A 22,155-nucleotide genomic window follows, 5' to 3' on the forward strand; every position below is an offset into this window, starting at 1 on the left:
CAATGGAAATATTTGTAATTTAATCCTGTTGTGTTTTCCAAACTAGTTTTGAGAGAAATTTTAGTATAAAACACGTTTTTATCAGAAAAAAAGTGCAGAATTTAAGCAATATGATTGCAACAAAGGATACAGACAAACTCAAGGGAGGAACTCTGAAACAGAAGAAATTGTCCCAAATATGCCCATTTTATACCATACTTTCTCCTCCACCTCCCTTAGCCTCTCCTAGTAATCAGGCATGAAATGCAGGCTGCCCTAGATGAGGTAGTTCCCTTAGTTGGGGCTATTCACTGGAAGTGCCTGAGCTGTGAGCTGTAGGCAGCCTTGGAAACGAGTACCTGGATCCTATATAGGGAATCTGGGCAAGTGTTTGGCAACACCATTGGCAAGAAGCATCAGCAATAAATTTAGGAGAAGATGTGGGACCAACTTAATTGAGAACTTTAAATAATCAGAGCTTAACATCTCACCAACTCAAGAACATATGTCTTAATAAAGATTCAAGTTCTCAAAATGGCATCAGGGAAAGAGTGTTTTGAAAATATTTAAACAAGAAAAAGGAAGGGAAACTCTAAGAAATGTCAAGCCCACATGCTGTTGAAATACAAGTGATGACTTCAGATAATAAAAGCAAGTTAAATCACAACTTCAGAAGAGAAAATCTGGATTGCCCTGATGCATTTGTTCTGGAATTGTACAGGATGTGGATGAAATACTTCTTATTTTCCTGTATTTGAGGCCACAAATCTGAGTCCATGCTGAGTCCAAGAAAGCATCACATAAGACACAATGGGGCTAAACACCCCCCCAAAATTCACTACCTATCCCTCTCTTAGTCTACAAATGCAAACCTGGCAATCAAAGAAACCACTCAAAGAATGTAAATGGAATTCAGTATTCATGATGAGTTTTTCCCTCCTTGCCTATGCTTCCCATGTCAAGTCAATTAAGGAGCTAGTCAGGAGAATCATCCTATTTGATCATCAGAGGGATATTAGAATTTCATTCCCTCGTTTGGCAAGGGTCCTACTCATCTTTCCTCTGTATGCTACTTGAGAATAACACAAGAGCCTTAGGATAAGGTGGCCAGATAAAATATGGGATGCATCGAACTTATGTATGCTAAAAATTATTCATTGTTTATCTGAAATTAAAATTTAACTGTATTTAATGTGTTTTTATTTATTAAATCTTCCAATCCTATTTAAAAGAAATAGCAGAGCAGAGGGACAGTGGGCAATAGGCAAAAGTAAAGGTAGCCAGACTTGAGCCACCTTGAAGGTATTCATCAACATTTCACTGACAGTGAGGAGAAGTCAACAATAAGCACTTATAGAGTGGATTGTGGGGAGGAAGGATTGTATAGAGGGTATCAGAAAAGACCAAAAAACCTTGGAAAGCTACAAAAGGTTCTACAAAGAACTCACCCTCACATATGTCTCAGAGGAGAGCCATTATATGAATACTTGTCCAACATTTAGTCAAAGCCAGAGAAGCAGTAATGTCAGAGAGGAAAAAGGTACCAGTCAGGTATGAGATGCTGGTGTCTTTCCATGTTTCTCCACCCCTCCCCAACCCACTCTGGGAGACAGGAACCTAAAATGGTAGGGGTGGAATGAGGAATGAGGGTCATGCAAGTCTCCTGAGCCACACCAAAAAGGGGAAAGAAAGAAGAGAAGAAATAAATATTAAATTACATGTCAGATTGCAATTTTAAACTGGATCAAACTATATTAATGATCTGTTGCTGCAAAACAAAGTTAGTGGATTAAAAAACATATTTATTATCTCATGGTGTATGTGAGGCAGGAATCTGGGTACAGTTTAAATGGGCCCTCTGTTTCAGGCTACAATCAAGGTGAAGGCTGGGCCTACAGTCATCTTGAGACTCAACTGGGGAAGAATCTAATTACAAGTTCACTGACATGGGTGTTGGAAGGATTCAGTCCCTTGTATACTCTTAGACTTAAGGCCTCAGCTTCTTCATGGCTATTGGCCATTTCCTTGCCACATGGGCCTCTCTAACATGAGAGCCATGTTCGGAGCTTCCTACCACAGGCTGCATTGACTTAATAACTGAAAGTAATCATAAAGCTATATTGCTGCCACAAATCTCATTTATGAATGGGAAGAGATTGAACAGAGCATATAACTAAAAGAGGTATTGAAGACAAATCAAATTCTATATTTGTACCCACGAACTTCAAACAGTTCTATAATCTGAATAAAAGTATTTACCATGCCGAAACCGGTTTGGCTCAGTGGATAGAGCGTCGGCCTGCGGACTGAAAGGTCCCAGGTTCAATTCCGGTCAAGGGCATGTACCTGGGTTGCGGGCATATCCCCAGTAGATGTGCAGGAGGCTGCTGATCGATGTTTCTCTCTCATCGATGTTTCTAACTCTCTATCTCTCTCCCTTCCTCTCTGTAAAAAATCAATAAAATATATTTTTTTTAAAAAAGTATTTACCTTCTATAGTTGGCAATGGTTATGTAGTAAGGAAGGGGAACAGTGTGGTACAGAGGAGAGAACTCATTCTTTGGAGAGCATCAGAACCAGGTCTGAAGCCCAGCCTTATCACTACTAGCAACTTTGGGTGCTGAATTATAACATCTTTTAAATGAAATCTTCTCACTTATCAGGGTTGTGATAAGTATTACAGATAATATATGTGTTCATGTATAGGTCTGACCTGTACATAGTGACTACCATTACCATTATCATTATCATTACCCTTACCATTACATAATCCTCCACATCCTATCCACCCAAGGCTAGTGACCAGCAGAACCCAAATTGTTCTCATCTCTATTTTAAAGCATGCAGATGACAGAAGTCATAGCAGTCATTTGTGCATAATCAAGCACATATTTCTAGATTGTACCTGAATTTTGTCCTAGATGTATAATTTTGCTACTGCTCAGTGGCTTGTAATTTCATAACGAGTGAAAAATCCCATCTGTTGACACCTGGGTAGAGCTCTGTGTGAAGTGGGACATTGCTGGTGTGTATCCTACATAAAGTGTCACAGGGTCAAGGTATTAGGGAAGAATCAAGCACAGCATAAACACATAGATCTTTTCCCCTCAGCAGCAAGAGCTTCACCCCTGAAGCAACATCACAGCACTCTTTTCCCCATAGTTGAGACAAAAGCTGGCCAAAGAAAAAGAAAAAGATTTTTCTCCCCTGCCAAACATATTTTCAGGCTACTACCACTACCTTCCTCCTCCTCTCTCATCTTCATCACCATCATTATCATCACAATCATTGCCACCACTACCATTTATTGAGGTTTTGCCATGTATATTATGTGTCTACTAAAGGCCTGGTGCATGAATCTGTGCACCAGTGGGGTCCCTCAACCTGGCCTGCACTCTCCACAATCCAGTCCCTCAGGGGATGTCGGACTGCTGGTTTTGGCCCTGGCCTGCGGGGATTGGACCAAAACCGGCAGTCCAACATCCCCTGAGGGATGTAGTATTTTGCGAAGCAGCAGGTGGCCTGGGAGGAGCCCGAGCCCAGGCTGGGCGCTGTGCCACTCCCACTCATCTCAGCCCTGCTGCACCTGCTGCCTCCACTCGGTAGCGCTGCTGCGGAGGTAGGAGAGGCTCGTGCTGCTGCAGCTTCGCTCTCCAGCTGTGAGCCCAGCGTCTGGTACCCGTCAGTCAGCTGAGCGGCGCTCCCGCTGTGGGAGCACACTGACCACCAGGGAGCAACTCCTGCATTGAGTGCTTGCCCCCTGCTGGTCAGTGCGCATCATAGCAACTGGTCGACTGGTCGTTCGGTCACTTTAGGCTTTTATATATATAGATTGCTGTGTTAAAATCACCCTAAATTTTTAGCAGATTAACAGTTTAAAACAACAAATATTGATTATCTCTCAGTTTCAGAGGATCAGTAATCCAGTAGTAGTTTAGTTTGGTTCTGGCTCAGGGGCTACCCCAAAGTTGCAGTCAGTGTGCTGGGGAGGGAGGGAGGCTGCTCAACATCTACTAGCCATCAGGGAAAAACAAATATAAATCACATTGAGATACTGTTCCACACCCATGAAGACAGGTATAATAAAAAAGGCAGATAATAAGAGTTAGTGAGCATGTGGAGAAATTGGAACTCTCATACACTGCCACTAGTGTTGTAAATGATACAGTCACTTTGGAAAACCACTTGGCATTTTCTCAAAGTTAAACGTAGAGTTTCCATATGATCCAACAATTCCACTCCTAGATATATACCCAAAAGAAATAAAAAACATGTTCATAATGATTTGTACATACACGTTATAACAACATTACAGTAAAATTTCGATATAACAGACTAATTTGGGAGAGGGGGTGTCCATTAAAGCTGAAAATCTGTTATACAATAAAATAGGTTTTTCAAATGTGTATGTTAAAAAGTTGACAAATGACTGACTACAGTCTCCATGCTACCGCTCGGTTGCTCACGCCGGCTGGTGGCCGAGCTGCGGGACGCCCTGGACACCTGTGCCGAGCGGCAGCGGCAGCGGCAGCTGGAGCAGAGCCTGCGGGTCTCCCGGAGGCTGCTGCAGGCCTGGGAACCAGCTGAGACCCCGATTCCAGAGCCAACCCCAGGTCCAGAAACGAATGAAGAGGCCCCGTCTTCAGGTAAACCTCAGCCACCCAGCTCCAAGTGCTGCCCCTGGCCTGCCTTCTGCATGCAGCGGTAAGAAGGACAGTGGTGACCGACCACTGTATTGGCTTCCGCAGCATGCACACCCAGCCCCTAAGACCTCAAGGAGCTGGAGCTTCTAACCCAGGCACTGCAGAAGGCAGTGCGAAAAGGCATATCTAAGGCTGGAGAAAGAGACAAGGCCTCCAGCCTGAAGTCTGGGTCCATTGCCACTTCGGCTACCACAGCCGCTGCCCCACACCAGGCTTCTTAAACAAAACTCCCCAAGGGCACCCGCCAGGCCACCCTTGGCAGGCCTCCCGAAGCCTAGGCTTCTGTCCGCGGGGGATCAGACCTGTACAGGGAGAGGGCCCCTAGCTGCCAAGCCTGGACCCGGCCTCAGGGACCCACAGATAGCTCCATCGGCTGCTCCTCAGGCCCCAGAAGCTTTCACACTCAAGGAGAAGGGGTAGGTTTCTCAGAACCTCACTGGAGGAACTGCTAGCACTCTACCTGACCAGGCCCTAGCCAGCAGCTGGAGTCTGGAATTTGGGGTGACAGGGAGGGCAGGGCATTGAAGTGCATGTGGGTTCTTGAGTACCACCCATGAGGCCCATGCCCGGAAGCTGGCAGAGTGGAACAGCTGGTTATGAATTGGCTGGGTTTGATGTGCTAGGGCCTGTCCCACTCTCCTCCCTGGCCGTCCAGTGCCCTTTAATCTACGCAGGCCAGGGGCTCAGATGGGCTCTGCTTGTGGTACCCTCTCCTCTCTCTGACAGGGCAGACCTGGACGGGGTTGGCTCCCATGGTCACTCTGGAAGCCCTGTTTGGGGGTGGGGGTGTTAGCCTCACCCCTATCTGGGCTCTGAGCAGGGAATGGGGTCTGCAGTCCCAGAATGAGGCGAGGCTCCTTTGAACACTGGGTTTCCTGACAGGACACTGCTGCAGCTGCCCATGGCCTTCAGGAAGGTGGCTTCTCAGAACTCCTGGTGAGGCTGAGTCTGGCAACTGGGTCGGATGGAGGGGAGAGCAGGGAAGCCAAGGCTTCCCACCAGCTCGGGGCCCTGTTGGTAAGACTTTTCCAGCAGATCTCTTTGCTTTCTTTGCTAGGAGGGAACACTATATATTAAGAGAGTCTGCCCAGCTCCGACTGCCATAGTCACCTTAGACTCAGTAGGCTTTGAGACCCCCCCAGCTCAGCTGCTTGGTTATAAGCTGCAAGACTTTGAGCAAAACACTTGGTGTCTTTTAGTCCCAATTTGTCTTGCATGTGCAGGTGATGATAGTAGTACTAGCTTTCTAGAGATGTTAACTGAGGTGGTTCCTTTCAGGTTATGCACTGTGCCTGGTACACAGCCAGCGCCCACCGTTCTTACCAGTCACTGCCAGCCCTTCTCCCCTTCTTCCTCAAATTCTCTCCTAGTATTTCTCAGAATGGGTCAGCTCTCTGGACAGTGTCCTCTTAGTTCCCCTGAGACATCCCAAGGCCTCTCCTAGCTCTCAGCAGAGCCAGACACCGTAGGGCCTAGACTGAGGCCCCTACTCTGGTCCTTGCCTACTTCCTGAGATCCAGTCCAGCTAACTAGAATAATGATCTCTCACTGGGGTGCCCATGTGTGCACCCAGCCTGTGGGCCCAGCTCAGCTCTACAGACCAGCGACTCCATGGATGCCACTACGTCCTCTAAAACCCAGTTCCTCCAGAAAATGCAGGTGACTGTATCCTTGCTGGATTTACTGGGGAGTAGGGGAAGAGTGTCTGGTTCTACACTTGGTGAATTTGAGGAGCAACTCCAGGAAGGCCCAGAGCCACTCCCAGGCCCCATCTGTAGGGGAGGTGAGCGGTGGCATTGAACACGGGAGTTATCTTGACCGGTGTCCAGTCAGGCTGGCTTAGCTCCAGGCTCAGTGCTGCGGAGGTGGAGGCAGAGGTAGGGCGCCTGCAGAAGGCTTGCTCGCTGCTAAGACTGAGAATGGAGGAAGAGCTCACAAAAGGTCAGTGGGCCCTGATACAGGTTTTTGTATGGGGTTGGGGGTGGGGGTGCTGCAGGACCAGCATGGCCCCAGCCTGCCCTCCATGACTTTCGTAGACCCCACGGACTGGATGCAGGAGTACCGTGGCCTGCTCACCTTGGAGGGGCTACAGGCCATTGTGGGGCAGTGCCTCCACAGGCTGCGGGAACTGCAGGCAGGTGAGACCCCACTGCCATCTGGGCTGAAGTCTGGTAGGGGAGGTCAAGGTTCTCTAGCCACAGGACAACCCAAGAGTAGAGGTAGACAGGCCCTTCCCCAAATCACTCCATTGCATTCTGAGTTCTCCCCAGTTGTCCTATGGGACCAGTCAGAACAGCTCCTCCACCCCCATTTCTTCTCCCAACACACAGAGCCCTACCACTTTAAGTAGTTTACTTATTTGTCCAATCATTGAAAAAGTAGCATGTGAGAATCAGAGGTGCTGGTAGGTGACTGGCCTAGCCTTGTAAGAGATGATTATGAACAATAGGGCTTTGTCTCGGAGGCAAATGGAGACTTTGCAACTTTGCTCCCCCTTAGAGGAGAGTGGCAAAGAGGTGCCTGGCTGTCACCCTAGGAGGCCACATCCCCCCGTCCTCTCAGAGTGGTGGAACAGTAGCTGGGGCCATGGCCTGAGGAGAGGCCCCCCATGGCCTCATTGCCTTGTGGAGGAGGAGCAGATCCCACCTGGAGGCCCCAGCTGCTTCTCTACTCCAGCACCCAGGAGCTGCAAACCCTGGCAGCCCTCAGGCTTCGGGTGGACATGCTGGACCAGCAAATCCACCTGGAAAAGGTAGTTCCAGAGTGAGGATTAGGGAGTAGGTGTCTGGGTGCCAGGGGAGCCTGAGTCATGGGGAGGATTCCAGATCTGAAGCCTTGTAAGGGCTCAACAGCCTATCTGTGCTCTTGACTAGAGCCTCTGCACCTGTGCATTTGCCAGCACTGGGGCAGCAGGAGAGAGAATGGAGCGTTTGGAGGAGGGAGGGGCTGGATCATGGTGCCTCAAAGCCTGTCCTGGAAATACTCTATCCCCTGGGCTCTCCTGTGGGGGCCCTGGGCTGCTGTCTGGGATAAGGCCTCCCTGCAACCTTGACCCTACATCTCCCCCCAGGTCCTGATGGCAGAACTTCTCCCCTTGGTGAGCATGCAGGAGTCACTGGGAGCGCCCCAGCTGGCGCTTTGCCGGGCTGTGCACAGCCTTCTCTGTGAGGGAGGCCAGCGCTTCCTCACCATCCTGCGAGATGAACCTGCTGACTAAACCCTTCCTGTGACTGGGCAAGCTGGTTCTGGGTCTACTAGGAGAGCACCCCTTCTCTGGTCAGAGTTAAATGAACAGGAATTGAGGGGATTCACTGGTGCAGTGGCCTGGCTTGAGATGCCTGTACTCCCCTGGAAAACCAGGTTTCTAAGGGGAAGGAATGGACCCCTGGCTCTTCCTGAGGAACTAGATCCCTTCTCATAGCTGCTAATCCTGGTCAGGGCTCAGCTAGGCCCTCCACAGGCTGGGGCGGAACAGAGGCCAATGGGGATTTTTCTTAGTTACCTCTATTTTCTCTCACTTTAGACTTAAAAAGCTGCTTGTGTGACATTAAAACTACTTTAGAAATTATAAAAAAAAAAGTTGACAAATTAGTTAACCTCTTTTTACTTATGTAGATACATTTGTAAAATTAAAATTAAGTATGTATGAAAAGTTTAATTTCACAGAAAAGTTTTCTATGTGTATTACTGTAATTTTAAATTTATATTGAATAGGTCTAGTAAATGCATGCATTCACCAGTCACCTTGATGAGGCATTGCTTTAAAGCACTTCAGAACATCTGCTGGTGGGTGTTAAAACTGCTGCAGAAAGTCACACCACAGGACAACAGTACCAATTACCAGCCTCAATGCAGTGTGATCACGTGCTAATCATTCATTGAACACTGTTTACCAGTATGACTCCTGGATTTAAATATGTAAATTATAGTTGTAGATATGTAATATTTATGTTGACAAAATTACTACAGTGTTTTACCAACATATTGCCTATTCACTAAAATTTGTTAAAAATAAGAGTGAATTAATAAAAATAACCTGTTTAATTATAAGCAACTCTTGGTTAAAAGCATTTTAAAATGACAGTGTTAATTTTCACATATGACATATAGCCGGAAACTTTGTCCATTAAATCCAAAGTCCATTAAATAGAAGTCCACAAAATCGAAGGCTTGCTGTATTTAAAATACCCAAAATGTGAAAGCAAATTAAATGTCCATCAACTAACAGAATGTGGCATATGAGTAAAATAAAATATTATTGGAAATAAAAAGAAATGAAGTACTAATAATATCTGCTACAACGTGGATTAACCTTGAAAACATTATGCTAAGTGAAAGAAGCCAATCATAACCAACCACATATTGTATTTATATGAAAGGTTTAGAACAGTCAAATATAAAGACACAGAAAGTAGATTAGTGGTTGTATTAAAGTAGCCAGTTAGTTAGATATTAACGAAGAGAAGGAAGCCAGACATCTGATTAAGCTGGATTAACTAGGAAAGGACAGTTTTACATTCACTCCAGGCATCCAAGTAGGCAGGAAAGATGCTTTTCAGTCACCCCAGCGAGTATCTGGCACTATTCCACTAGATAAATGAGGAGGGAGAAAATTGGAAGGGAAATTCTTTTCATGGCATGCATGTGAAATAGAAGCCAAATGACAAAGCAGAACTATGAGGCATGCACAGTAGGAGCCAAGCCTGGGAAGGGACTAGCCTTGGAAAATCTGGGGAAAGGGTCAGATAGGATAAGGGCCAAAACCCCAAAAGATCCAGGAAATGGATTGGATAGTGGGAGGGCACCAGCACAGGCCTGAGAAAATACAGGAAAGAAAGCCTGCTTTTCCCCAAAAGCCAAGAAAATACATAGATGTCGAACAAAGTCCCACCTCTGTGGCAGCCGTGTGGAGAGAAGCGCAGTGCCAATCATGGTCTGGGTACTGGAGGGAGTGGCTCTAGGGTCAAGCCTCGGGCTAAACCTGTGGCAGGGCCACAAACAAGTCCCAGCCTGGAGGGCAGAGCTCTTCTAGCATAATTAAGCCTGACCTTTAGCTCTCCCTAATTCCTTCCTAAGCAACTAATGGGCTGTGGGAGGTGCAGCAAGTGTTGCCAAAACAAGAACATTTGTGTACATGTTCATCTATCCTTGTTTTAATAAGACTATAAAATAAAGCATCGGCTTGCAGGCTGGGTCTTTTGTGACCTCATCCAGGCACAGGAGATCCACCGAGCCCCAGCTGTATTCTCTTGTCTGACTTTTCTTCAATCCTTCACCGCCCCTCCTCAGGTTCACCCTTGGCTGTGTTGGCGTGGCACAGGGTACCATTGAGCCTTGGCAGCAGATGTGCAGATGGGGAAATGAGGCACAGAGAAGTTAAGTAACTTGCCCAAGGTTGTACAGCTAAAAACTGTAATGCCAGCCTGGAGCAGAGACTGAACTGGTTATGGCACTGCAGCTCTGGGCCCTGACCCTCCTGGGCTCCATGGGCACAAGTGTGGGCCTGCAGACCCAGAAGCTGGACTTCTGAAGTGAGACAGAGCTGAACCACCTGGCTGTGGATGAGACATTGGGCAAGGTATAGGGGGGCAGTGAGTGCACTCTACCAGCTGAGTGCTGCTAAGCTGCCTCATTGAGTGCAGCAGCTTCTTCAAGGGCATCTGTGCCCTGTGTATCCCTTTGGAGCATGCCTTCTATGGGGCATATATGTTTTGTCTTCTTTACTCCTAAATTCTGAAGGTCCCCATGAGACTTGCAAGCGAGGGAGAAGCGAGCAACCGCAGAGGACTCTCCTTTTGCCTCTGTCCAAGCAGTCTGCCGGTTCTCTGCCTCTCTGAGGGTCTACTATCTCTTTCACTCTAACATATATTGCCACTGTCACTTAAAATCCTCTTATGTGTGTTCCTGAATTTCCTTTCCAGCAACACAAAAAGAACCTATTTCCTTCAGTACCAGTTTCCTAGAGCTTGATTAAGTTAGAGGAAAATGAGGAGTGACTGCTAATGAGTACAGGATTTCATTTCAGGGCAATGAAAATGCCCTAAAATTATATAGTGTTAGTGGTTGCACAACTGTGAATATACTAAAACCATTGACTTGTACATTTTTAATGGGTAAATTATATGTGAATTATATTTCAGAAAAGTTGTTACAAAACTTTTTAAAGAAAGATCAGTGTGATGCTGAAATAAAATAAAATAATATAGTACATATTGGTATGTACTATAATCAATTTTATGAAATACAATTCAATTTTATGAAATATGAAAACCACTATCCATAAAATTATGGAAATTCACAGTGCATAGCAATGAAATAAGTCAACCTATAACTCTACATAGGTATTTTGATGTGTGCTATGGATGCCTAATAAATAAAGAAAAGGTTAATAACATTTTCCTTCCATGTATGTATTTATTCAATTTTATAAGTGAAGGAGAGCAATCTAGTTGCATAAGATTAAAATCTTAATTATTCAGCTCTATGCTGTATTTTATAAAGAAGCTTCATAAACACATCCTGTGATCAGAAACTTTAAAAATCCTGAGAGAATATCAAACACAAATGAGTTGCCAGAGGATGTTTCCATACAGATTTAAGATTACCCTTTTAAGGTTAACAAATGATTTATTTATAATCACAGACACTTTGTGATGAAAAGGCTAAAGCATATTTCAGCTCTATAAAGTTTCTGAAAATTTTAGCTTTGTTCTACTATCTCAGAAATAAAAATAATTATCTGAGAGGCTGTACCTTATAAGATGAGACTCCAAGATGAATTCATTCGTATTCTAATAATGAGACAAAAACATACCAGGTATCTCTAGTCAATGAGCATCTGGAAAATATCCAACCCCAAAGAAATAGAAAATTCTGCTCGGTGACAACACATTATTTAACTCACCAGGGCAATTTAAGATGACACAATGTGACAAATCTATGCAAGGAAATTTGTCAGGTGAAAGCATTTCTTCCTTAAGAAATTTTTGCCATCAGTGCTGACAGAAAGAAAAAAAAGTCAAATTGTGAGCATGCTTAGAGAATTTCTCTGACTGATTTTGTAATTATCTGCAAATTAGTTCCTTTCTACAGCTTATGGAGGCAGTTTCTAAAGGTTTCAAACCATAGGTATGTCTTGATGAGATAAGGCAGCTGATTTTAATTTTATTACATACTAGAGGCCCGGTGCATGAAATTTGTGAATTGGAGGGGTGTCCCTCAGCCCAGCCTGCACCGTCTCCAATCTGGGACCCCTCGGGGGAGTCCAACTGCCGGTTTAGGCCTGATCCCTGTGGTATCAGGCCTAAACCGACAGTTGGACATGCCTCTTGCAATGTTGCTGCTGCTGCTGCTGCTCCATGGCATCTCTGTACTGTGGTTCATACTCGCCAAGCTGAGGTTGCTCCCGGGTTCATGATGTTCAAGGCCTGGCCCTGGAGGTTCAGGCCTCCCATTGCTTGCTGCTGTGGAGGGACAGCAGGTCGTGACCCGCTGGCTTGCATGGCATTCAGATTCAGCAGGCTGGGCTAGAGCTGAAGGCTGGGCTGGTTAGCCACTTACTTGGCCGTGTGCTATTTGATGAGAGCTGCCATCAGCTGAGGGTTTGACTTGAGGATATTGAGCACATGCCACTGCTGGGGGAGCTGGGAGACTTCAGGGTCCACAGCAGGACCTGCAGGGCACCTGGAGAGATGCTCTGAGGTGGCTGCATCTTGGGTCTGCATAAACATCATGGATCTGGGCATGCCTCACATTGGCTGTTGCTGGGGAATGGGTGCCAGCTGCCACTGCCGGGGGTCGGAGGGGCAGAATAACATGCCCACTGACCTGGTTGGGTCACATTCAGGCCCATGAGGGCCATCTGGTTCTCAGGGGTCACTGTGCCTCAGGGGCATACCATTGTTGGGGCTGACCCAGTACAAGTGCTGCTGCTGCTGCGCCTCAAGTACAATCTTCCAAGCACCTCCACTGCTGCAGGTGGGCCTGGGTGAAGGGCGGTGGGGCTGGCACCTGGTTAGTGGGTTTCCCAGTGCAAACTGTGGTGGGGGACTGAGTTCTGGCCACACTGGAGAAGTCGGCTAGTAACATGCTCACAGGCGAGGTCTGGGGCAGAGTTGGGGGGGCTGTGGTGTCCAAGGTGTGCTGGGATGCAGTGTGGGGGACTGGAATGGTGTTGAAGGAGGGGAAGGCAGACTTGGCTGAGGCATGGTGCGGGTGTTGATGGTGGCATTTGCTGGCACATGAGCTACAGGTAGGGAATGGGGCATCTGTTTCCTTGGCAGTGTTTAGCATGGTAGCAGCAAAGGGCCATGAACTGCTTGCACACTCCACAACCTCCATTGGTCTTGCGCTGGCAGCCCTTGGTGTGCTGCACAACCCACATCATCTTCTGGCAGGACAGCTGCAGGCAGTTGGCATCACGGACCTGGTGGGCATGCCTCAGGGACTGGATGCAGCGCTGGATGGCCTGGCGCCACCACTCCTGGACCTCCTGAACTGTGGCTCACCCGCCACCTCTGGGAGCAAAGGCAGCCCCACCTCTTCTGCTCCAGCTCCTGCGGCGGCCCTGATTCCTCCACTCCAGCGGTGGCCTGTCTCCTCCACTTCCGCTCCCCCACTTTCTCCGCTCCAGCTCCATGGCGGTTACCGCCTCCTCCCCTCTGGCTCCACAGGCTGAAGCACCACCTCCTCCGCTCCTGCTCCTGCACCACTGGGGCTGCAGAAACCCCTGACAGAAGCCACGTGAAATGGCCGCAGCCATGGAGCTGCAGGAACCCTGGCAGAAGCATGTGGAGCAGCCACTGGTTCCACCCCCAGCTCTGTGGCTGCCATCTTGTGATCGCTTTATGGAGTGAGGGTCAATTTGCATATTACCTCTTTATTATATAGGACTAGAGGCCCGGTGCACAAAAATTTGTGCACTGGCTGGGGGGGGCGGTGTCCCTCAGCCCCATTTGTGCCCTCTCATAGTCTGGGACCCCTGGGAGATAATGACCTGCTGGCTTAGACCCGCTTCCGGGTGGCAGAGGGCAGGCCCAATCCCCAGGTGCAGCCTCTGGTCGGGCTCAGAGCAGGGCCAATTGGGGAGTTGGGGCGCCGCCCCCTGTCATGCACAGAGCAGGGCGGATTAGGAGGTTACGATGCCAACCCCAGTCACGCTCAGGGTAGGGCCAATTGGGGGGTTGGGGCGCTGCCCCCTGTCACACTCAAGGCAGGGTCAATGGGGAGGTTGCGGCTCCACCCCGTCACGCACAGAGCAGGGCCCATCAGGAGGTTGGGGCGCTGCCCCCTGTCACGCACAGAGCAGGGCCCATTAGGGGGGTTGGGGCTCCATACCCTGTCACACACAGAGCAGGGCCGATCAGAGGGTTGGGGAGCTCCCCCCTATCATGCACAGAGTAGGGCCGATAGGAGAGTTGGGACACCACCCCTGTCACACACAGAGCAGGGCCAATCAGGGGGTTGGGACACTCCCCCCTGTCACACTCAGGGCAGGGTCGATGGGGAGGTTGTGGCTCCACCCTGTCACACACAGAGCAGGGCCAATCAGGGGGTTGGGGAGCTCCCCCCATCAGGCACAGAGCAGGGCTGATCAGGGGGTTGGGGCGCCTTCCCCTGTCACGAACAGAGCAGGGCGGATAGGGAGGTTGTGGCCCCGCCCCCTGTCACACACAGAGCAGCAGGGCGATCAGGGGGTTTGGGCGCTGCCCCCTGTCACACTGCTCCAGGGGCCAGGAGGCCTCACGGTTCCGCTGATCCCAGTGCTGGGAGGCTTCGCGGCTCTGCTTGACACCAGGGCAGTGAGGCCTCATTGCTCAGCTGATCCCGGTGCTGGGAGGCCTCGCTGCTCCACTGATCCCGGTGCTTGGAGGCCTCGCTGCTCCGCTGATCCCAGTGCCGGGAGGCCTCGCGGCTCCGCTGATCCCAGTGCTGGGTGGCATATTACCCTTTTACTATATAGGATAGAGGCCTGGTGCACGGGTGGGGGCCAGCTGGTTTGCCCTAAATGGTGTCCTGGATCAGGGTGGGGGTCCTGCTTAGGTGCCTGGCCAGCCTGGATGAGGGGATGATGGCTGTTTGCAGCTGGTCACACCCCCTTCAGGGTGGGGGTCCCCACTGGGGTGCCTGGCCAGTCTGGGTGAGGGGCTGAGGGCTGTTTTCAGGCTGGCAGGTGACTGAAGCTCCCAACCTCTCCTTTTTTTCTTTTTTTTTATTCTGGGATTTATGTACCTTCTATGGCTGTCACTGGAACTGAGAGCCTGCTTTAGCTCTGAGGCTCGGCTCCAGCTCTGAGACCTCGGCTTCTGAAAGCAGGTATCTGCATTTGTTTGGGTTCTTTAATTGAAACACTGTTGCAACTCCAGCTCAGGCCGGCTGGCTGAAAGCATGGGGTTTGTTTAGCTTCTATAATTGCAACATAGTTGCTTAGAGTGCAGCTCAGAGCCCAGCAGCTGCAGGCGGGGAACCTTGGCTTCCTCCTTCATTGGAGCAAGCAAGCCTCCTGTTCGCTTCAGCTGCCTGGCTGCCAGCCGCCATCTTGGTTGGCAGTTAATTTGCATATCACCCTGATTAGCCAATGGGAAGCATGTCGGAGGTATGGTTAATTACCATGTTTGTCTATTATTAGATAGGATAACATCATATCCTGTCTAATAAAAGGGTAATATGCAAAATAACCATCAGTCTGACACAAAGATGGCAGCGCCCATGGCCACAAGATGGTGGTGTCCAGTCCCATCAGACCCGCCACTGGAGTGTCCAGTCCTGTCAGCCCCGTCAGGGAGAGCGGCGACCAGGAGCGAGGATTTGGTGGCTCCACTGACTCCAGAGCTCCTGGCAAGTGTCTAAACAATAGGATGGACAGGCAGTCCACTCTCCTTTGGCTGCGGGAAGGTGGATTGCTGTTGTGACTGGAGTTGTTCACTTGGGCTGCCTGGCAGCTGAACAAAAACCAGGCCAGTGCCTCCAGAGCAGCTGCTGGGTCCCGGATGCTCCCCTTTCTCTCAGCACTCCTGCCCGCCCCGAAAACTCTGCAGCTCCAGCCTCTGCCCGAGAGCCATGATGCTCCCATCACTTACTGCTACCTTTTTTTTAAATCACTCTGTGGCAGCCTCTGCGGCCACCACCACCATCACCACCACCACCTCCACCACCTCCACCAGCCTGTGCGGTTGGTACACTCCCCAAATAACCCCAAGTCAGAAGTTAAACTGGCACCACTGGATTCATATACCCAGCCGAGCACCTACCCTCAGCCCTGCCCCGCACTACCAGCCTGGCCCACTGGCTGCACACAGGGAGCCCATACCTCACCCGGAGAGGTAGGGCCACAGCCCAGCGCCAGGGGGAGGCGGCTGGGCTAGTGGTGCATTCCCATGCACCAGGACTAGAGCCTTCACTACCACAGGCAGCAAAGTTTTCCAGAGGAATCAGGTTACTGGGCCCCTGCCCCCAGTTCCAGGTCCCCAGAGGTGACCCAGGCTCGGAGATGGTGGCTCCCAGTGCGGGAATGGGGAGAGGGTGGCTTGGAAAACAGCGTAAACAGTGCTGCCAGTAGTGCTTCTGCTGCAGCTTTTGCCACAGGATCCTAAGGGGGGTGCTCTGTGTTTGCAGCGCAACAACACAGAGAGAGCATGATTTTAAAAAATTGTTTTTAAATCCTACCAAAATAGATCTGCCTGCGATCACAGACACACACACACGTGTATTTTGGAGAGCTTAAAAGTTCAGAGTTTTTGCAAGTAGGAAAACGGTGTTTTTCAACCTTCTATCCAGCCTTCCCATGTCTGAAACACCCCCTTCCATTTAACACTTTCCTTATAATCACACACTTGACAATACCATGCTCAGTTAATGTCTTGAATATGTAATATGTTCACAAAACTCTAAGGGCTTGAGTATGTGTGTGATTTTAATTATGAGGGGGAAAAATAAATTCCTAGCAAGCACATTGTACCAGAAGGAAGTTATGGATATTTTCCCCCACTATGTCTTGGAAGAGAATTTCCTGGTTTCTTTTTGTCTTTCTAATGTGATGCATGTCTGGCAACTGCTGTCACCCTTCAGCTCCCCCACCCCCTACCCCCAACTAAACCAATGTTGCTATTGGTTTGTTGACATATAAATCCATCAATAACTTTGCATGAATTTAAATGCCTCGCCTACCTCTTCTTTGTCCCATTTCCATCAGGGCTGTCAGGGGAATTTGTGCAAGCCCTCAGCCGAATGCCAATTTCACAATGTGATAATTATTTGTATAATTATCTATCACCCATTTGAAAGAAATAGGATCTGTCCAATTTTCCTTTTTATGTACAACATTTAACAATAAGCTGGACACATAGTAGGAATTCTGAAACTGACTGATTTCTTTAACACAATAATATACTCAATCTGGTTTCTCCATTATCCCCATTAACATTTTTCCTACTTAAGTTTTTCAAAATGTCTCCCCCCTCTACCCCACTCCATGCCCCGCCTCAGACCTTCACTGAATATAGTCTGTGTCCATGCAAAATGTCTTTTCATAATGGCTACCTCTACCTATGTCATTTTGCTTGCCCTCGAAAACTTTTAGGGCATTTTGAGGACATTTCCAAAGACAAGGTACTCTTAGGATACTCATTTTAATGCCATAGATTTACATTGCTTGGTTCTTTTAAAGAATTCCAAACATTTATTAACTCTCATTTATCCTTCTAGATTTTAGCTTAAACTTCTTAAGAAGGAGAAAGTGGAAGCCATATTCACATTTTCTTTAAAGGAACATGAGATAAAGAACAAGTACCTATGATTGATGAAGAATTTTCCCATCCCTCTCTATCCCCTTCTATTCCAGTGAATTTTCTTTAGTCTATACCAATGAATCATATGGTTGAAATATGTTTACTACCACACTAAATCCATTAATTCCACAATTTTGATACCTTCTTAGCAACAAAATGACTTATGTTCAACTTTATCCACCACATAGAATCATTTCTCTATATTTTATTTGCAAAAAACCCCAAAAAACACACATCCTATATTCCAATATTTTATATAATAAAAGTCTAATATTCAAATCGACCAAACTGCAGAATGACCAGTCACTATGACATGCACTGACCACCAGAGATGACATGCACTGAACACCAGAGGGCAGATGCTCAATGCAGGAGCTGCCCGCTAGTGATTGGTGCACTCCCACAGGGGGATTATCGCTCAGCCAGAAGCCCTGAGAAGGGCTCATGGCTGGCAAGTGCAGCCGCAGTGACAGGAGCCTCTTCTGCCTCCACGGCAGCACTAAGGATGTCTGACTGCCAGCTTAGCCCACTCCCCTCATCAGACATCCCCCGAGGGCTCCCAGACTGCGAGAGAGCACAGGCCGGGCTGAGGGACCCCACCCCTGCCCCCAGTACATGAATTTCATGCACCAGGCCTCTAGTATAAAATAAAATCTAAAACTTATATATAATGTAATGTACTCTAGTTACATATTAGGTGAGGAAGAATCCATAACATAAACAGGTCACTGTGCCTTTCTGCCCACTGAGTTTCCACTTACATTTCCCCTGAAAGTTTCTCTAGTACCTTCATGTTAGTACTTCATTTCACACATCCTCTAATGTAGGCAGGAAGCAAAAGACTCAGCATCCTGTTTATGCCATCATATGCTAGTTGGTTATCTGAAATGCAAAATGAATGGAAGAGAAAGAAAAAAATCAAACTAAGTGCCAGATCATCTTTTGTAATTTCATATTTTCAATTTTACCTAAGTCACAATTTTACTAAAAAGGGAAGCTTGAAGGTCTTAATGTAGATTTATTAGAGTTCTTTCTTTCTAAGTGATGGTCCATGCCTTATTCAACTGTTATGAAGGTCCATACTACTCAATCATTTAACATCTTTAGTTACCTTCCCTCTGAGACTCAACCACAAAACTGAGCTCAGGCTTAGAAAATACACAGAAATGATTTTATTTAACTGGAGTCTAAACTAAGGAATAATTGGTTTCTGCCTCTTCTGGGGGCGCTCATAGACACTTGCAACCCCCAATGTCTTTCATTAGCAAGTGTGCATAGTGTCCCATTTCAAGGGTCTTTGAGGCCTATGTGACTGTGCCCAGCATCTTTCCTGCATTGGCCACATTTAGTAAATGCTTCCCAGGACAGACTCCCTGCTGCATGTACTTCTCCATGACTTTGTTGCTGTCTCTGGTAGCTGAACACAGAAGAAAGAGGATTGAATTTATAATTATTGGTAAAATGGTGGTTACCAGGGACTGAGGGAATGGGGCAATAATAGAGATATTGTTCAGGGTACAAACTTACATCCAGTAGTACAAAGGCCCCAGAGAGCTACTTCAAAGTATAGTGAATATAGACAACCATATTGTAATATTCAAACTTGCTGAGAGACTAAATCTTCATTACACCAACCAAAAAAAGAAATGATAACTATGTGATGTGTAGAGATGCTAACTATTGCTAATATATTATGCAAAGTAGGCCGGGATGTCGTAACGGGTCACAACCAGACAGGAGGTTGTGTGTGCAGGTGAGGCACTGAGTGGAGATGGAGACAGAGACAGGGGGGCCGCAGCAGACACGGACAGGGACACGGGGCCTGGCCTGAGCCACCGCAGCCGAGCGCAGGCTGGGAGAGGAGAGGGCGAGCCTGCCTGCAGCCTCCGTGGCCGATGGTAGGCCCAGAGAAGAAAAGGCGGGCCGTCAGCAGCCTCCCTGGCTGATCACAGGCCAAGAGAAGAAAGGGAGGCTTGCCCGAGCCTCCCAGGCCAATTGCAGGCCCTAAGAGGAACAAATGGCCCACCTGCAGGAAGTTCTAGCCAGAGCAATACAGCAAAAGAAAGAAATAAAAGTCATCCAATTAGGGAAGGAAGAAGTAAAACTGTCACTCTTTGCAGATGACATGATTCTGTATATAGAAAACTGTAAAGACGCCATAAAAAAACACACAAACCCATTAGAAACAATAAACCAACACAGTCCAGTGGCAGGATACAAAATTAATGTGCAAAAATCATTGTTTTTCCTGTATACTAACAACAAAACTTCAGAAAAGAAATGAAAGAAAATTACTTTTGCAATTATAACCAAAAGAATAAAATACCTAGGAATAAACAACAAACATGAAAGACCTATATACTGAAAATTACAAAGCATTATTAAAAGATATTGAGAAAGACACAACAAAATGGGAAAATATCCTGTGTTCATGGATTGTAGGAATCAACATAGTTAAAATGGCCATATTACCCAAAGCAATATACAGATTTAATGCAATTGCCATCAAAATCCCAATGTCATTTATTAAAGAAATAGAATGAGAAATCACCAGATTTGTATGGAACCACAAAAGACCCTGAATAGCTAAAGCAATTCCAAAAAAAAAAAGAATGAAGCTGAAGGTATCACATTACCTGACTTCAAATTATACTACAGAGCTACAATAATGAAAACAGCATGGTATTGGCAGAGAAACAGACACACAGATCAATGGAACAGAATAGAGAGTCCAGCTATAAAACTACATATATATATATATATATATATATATATATATATATATATATATGACAGATAATTTTCAAAAGATGCCAAAAACACACAATGGCTTAAAGATAGTCTCTTCAATAAAGGGTGCTGGGAAAACTGGAAAGTCAGATGTAAAATAATGAAACTGGATTACAGTTTGTACCCTTGCACAAAAATTAATTCAAAATGGATCAAAGACCTAAATATAGGACCAAAACAATAAGTTACAAATAGAAAATATAGGTACCAAACGTATGGACCTTGGTTGTAGAGAACATTTTATGAGCTTGACTCCAAAGGCAAGGGAAGTAAAGGCAAAAATAAATGAATGGGACTATCTATAATAATAAAAGTGTAATATGCTAATTAGACTGGACATCCTTCCAGATGACCTTCCGGATGAAGCTGGGGGTGGGAGGGAAGCCCGAGTCCCGGGTGCCAGAGGGAAGTTGGTGCCGGCAGCCAGGGGAAGGACTGCCTACTCTTGCACGAATTTCGAGCATGGGGCCTCTAGTATCAAACTAAAAAGTTTCTGCACAGCAAAAGAAACTGACAACAAAACAAAGAGGAAGCCAACCAAATGGGATATGATATTTGCAAACAGTAGCTCTGACAAAAGTTTAATTTCCAAGATATATGAAGAACTCATAGCCGAACCGGTTTGGTTCAGTGGATAGAGCATCGGCCTGCGGACTGAAGGGTCCCAGGTTGGATTCCGGTCAAGGGCATGTACCTTGGTTGCGGGCACATCCCTACTGGGGGGCGTGCAGGAGGCAGCTGATCGATCTCTCTCATTGATGTTTCTTACTGTCTATCCCTCTCCCTTCTTCTCTGTAAAAATTCAATAAAGTATATTTTTTTAAAAAAAGAACTCATACAACTCACCAAACAAACAACCCAATCAAAAAGTGGGCTGATGTCCTAAAAATACAACTTTCCCAAGAAGACATACAAACAGCCAATAGATATACGAAAAGATGTTCAACCTAACTGGCAATTAGGGAAATTTAAATAAAAACTACAATGAAATAACACCTCACACCTGTCAGAGCGGCCATTATCAACAAGACAGGCAATACAATTGGTGGAGAGGTTGTGGGAAAAAGGGAATGCTCATTCACTGCTGGTAAAGATGTAGATGGTACAACCATTATGGAAAGCAGTCTGGTGATTCCTCAAAAAATAGAGAATAGAGCTACTATATAACCCAGCAATACCAAAAACTCAAAGTCATGTATTTGAAAATATATATGCACCCCTATGTTCATTGCAGCATTATTCATGTAGCCAAGACATAGAAACAAGCAATAGAGGACTGGATAAAGAAGATATGGTACATTCACACAATGGAATACTACTCAGCCATAATAAAGGATGAAATAGTGCCACTTGCAACAACATGGATGGACATTGATAACATGAAATAAGTCAGCCAGAAAAAGCTAAGAACTGCCCTAACCGGTTTGGCTCAGTGGATAGAGTGTTGGCCTGTGGACTGAGGGGTCCTGGGTTCAATTCCGGTCAAGGGCATTTACCTTGGTTGTGGGCATATCCCCAGTGGGGTGTGTGCAGGAAGCAGCTGATCGATGTTTTTCTCTCATCAATGTTTCTGACTCTCTATCCCTCTCTCTTCCTCTCTGTAAAAAATCAATAAAATATATTTTAAAAAAAGCTAAGAACTATATGATTTCACTCACATGTGGGATAGAAAACTGAACACAAACAGCAATGTGGTGATTGCCAGAGTGAATGGGGTCCTAATATAAGGTGACAGGAGAAGATTTGACTGTGGGTGGTGGGCACATGGTGCAATATACAGACCTTGTAACATAGAAACTCACACTTGAAACCTATATGTTCTTGTTGACTAATGTAACCCCAATCATTTAATAAATAAATATTTTACAAAAAGAAAAGAAAAGCTCTCAGATATTAAA

General features: G+C 46.7%; 1 pseudogene across 1 annotated transcript; it reads left to right on the forward strand.

The window, feature by feature from the left end:
- The first annotated feature begins 4,423 nt into the window (after window positions 1–4,423).
- On the forward strand, window positions 4,424–7,899 carry LOC308514122 (tubulin epsilon and delta complex protein 2-like; annotated as a pseudogene). The gene is made up of 8 exons: window positions 4,424–4,625; window positions 4,728–5,098; window positions 5,565–5,618; window positions 6,256–6,347; window positions 6,512–6,623; window positions 6,719–6,820; window positions 7,247–7,434; window positions 7,753–7,899. The product of its transcript is annotated as a tubulin epsilon and delta complex protein 2-like (transcript).
- Window positions 7,900–22,155: the final 14,256 nt, after the last annotated feature.

This window comes from Myotis nattereri (genome assembly GCF_964212035.1).
Source record: "Myotis nattereri genome assembly, chromosome: 2".
In the NCBI taxonomy this organism is placed as follows: domain Eukaryota; kingdom Metazoa; phylum Chordata; class Mammalia; order Chiroptera; family Vespertilionidae; genus Myotis; species Myotis nattereri.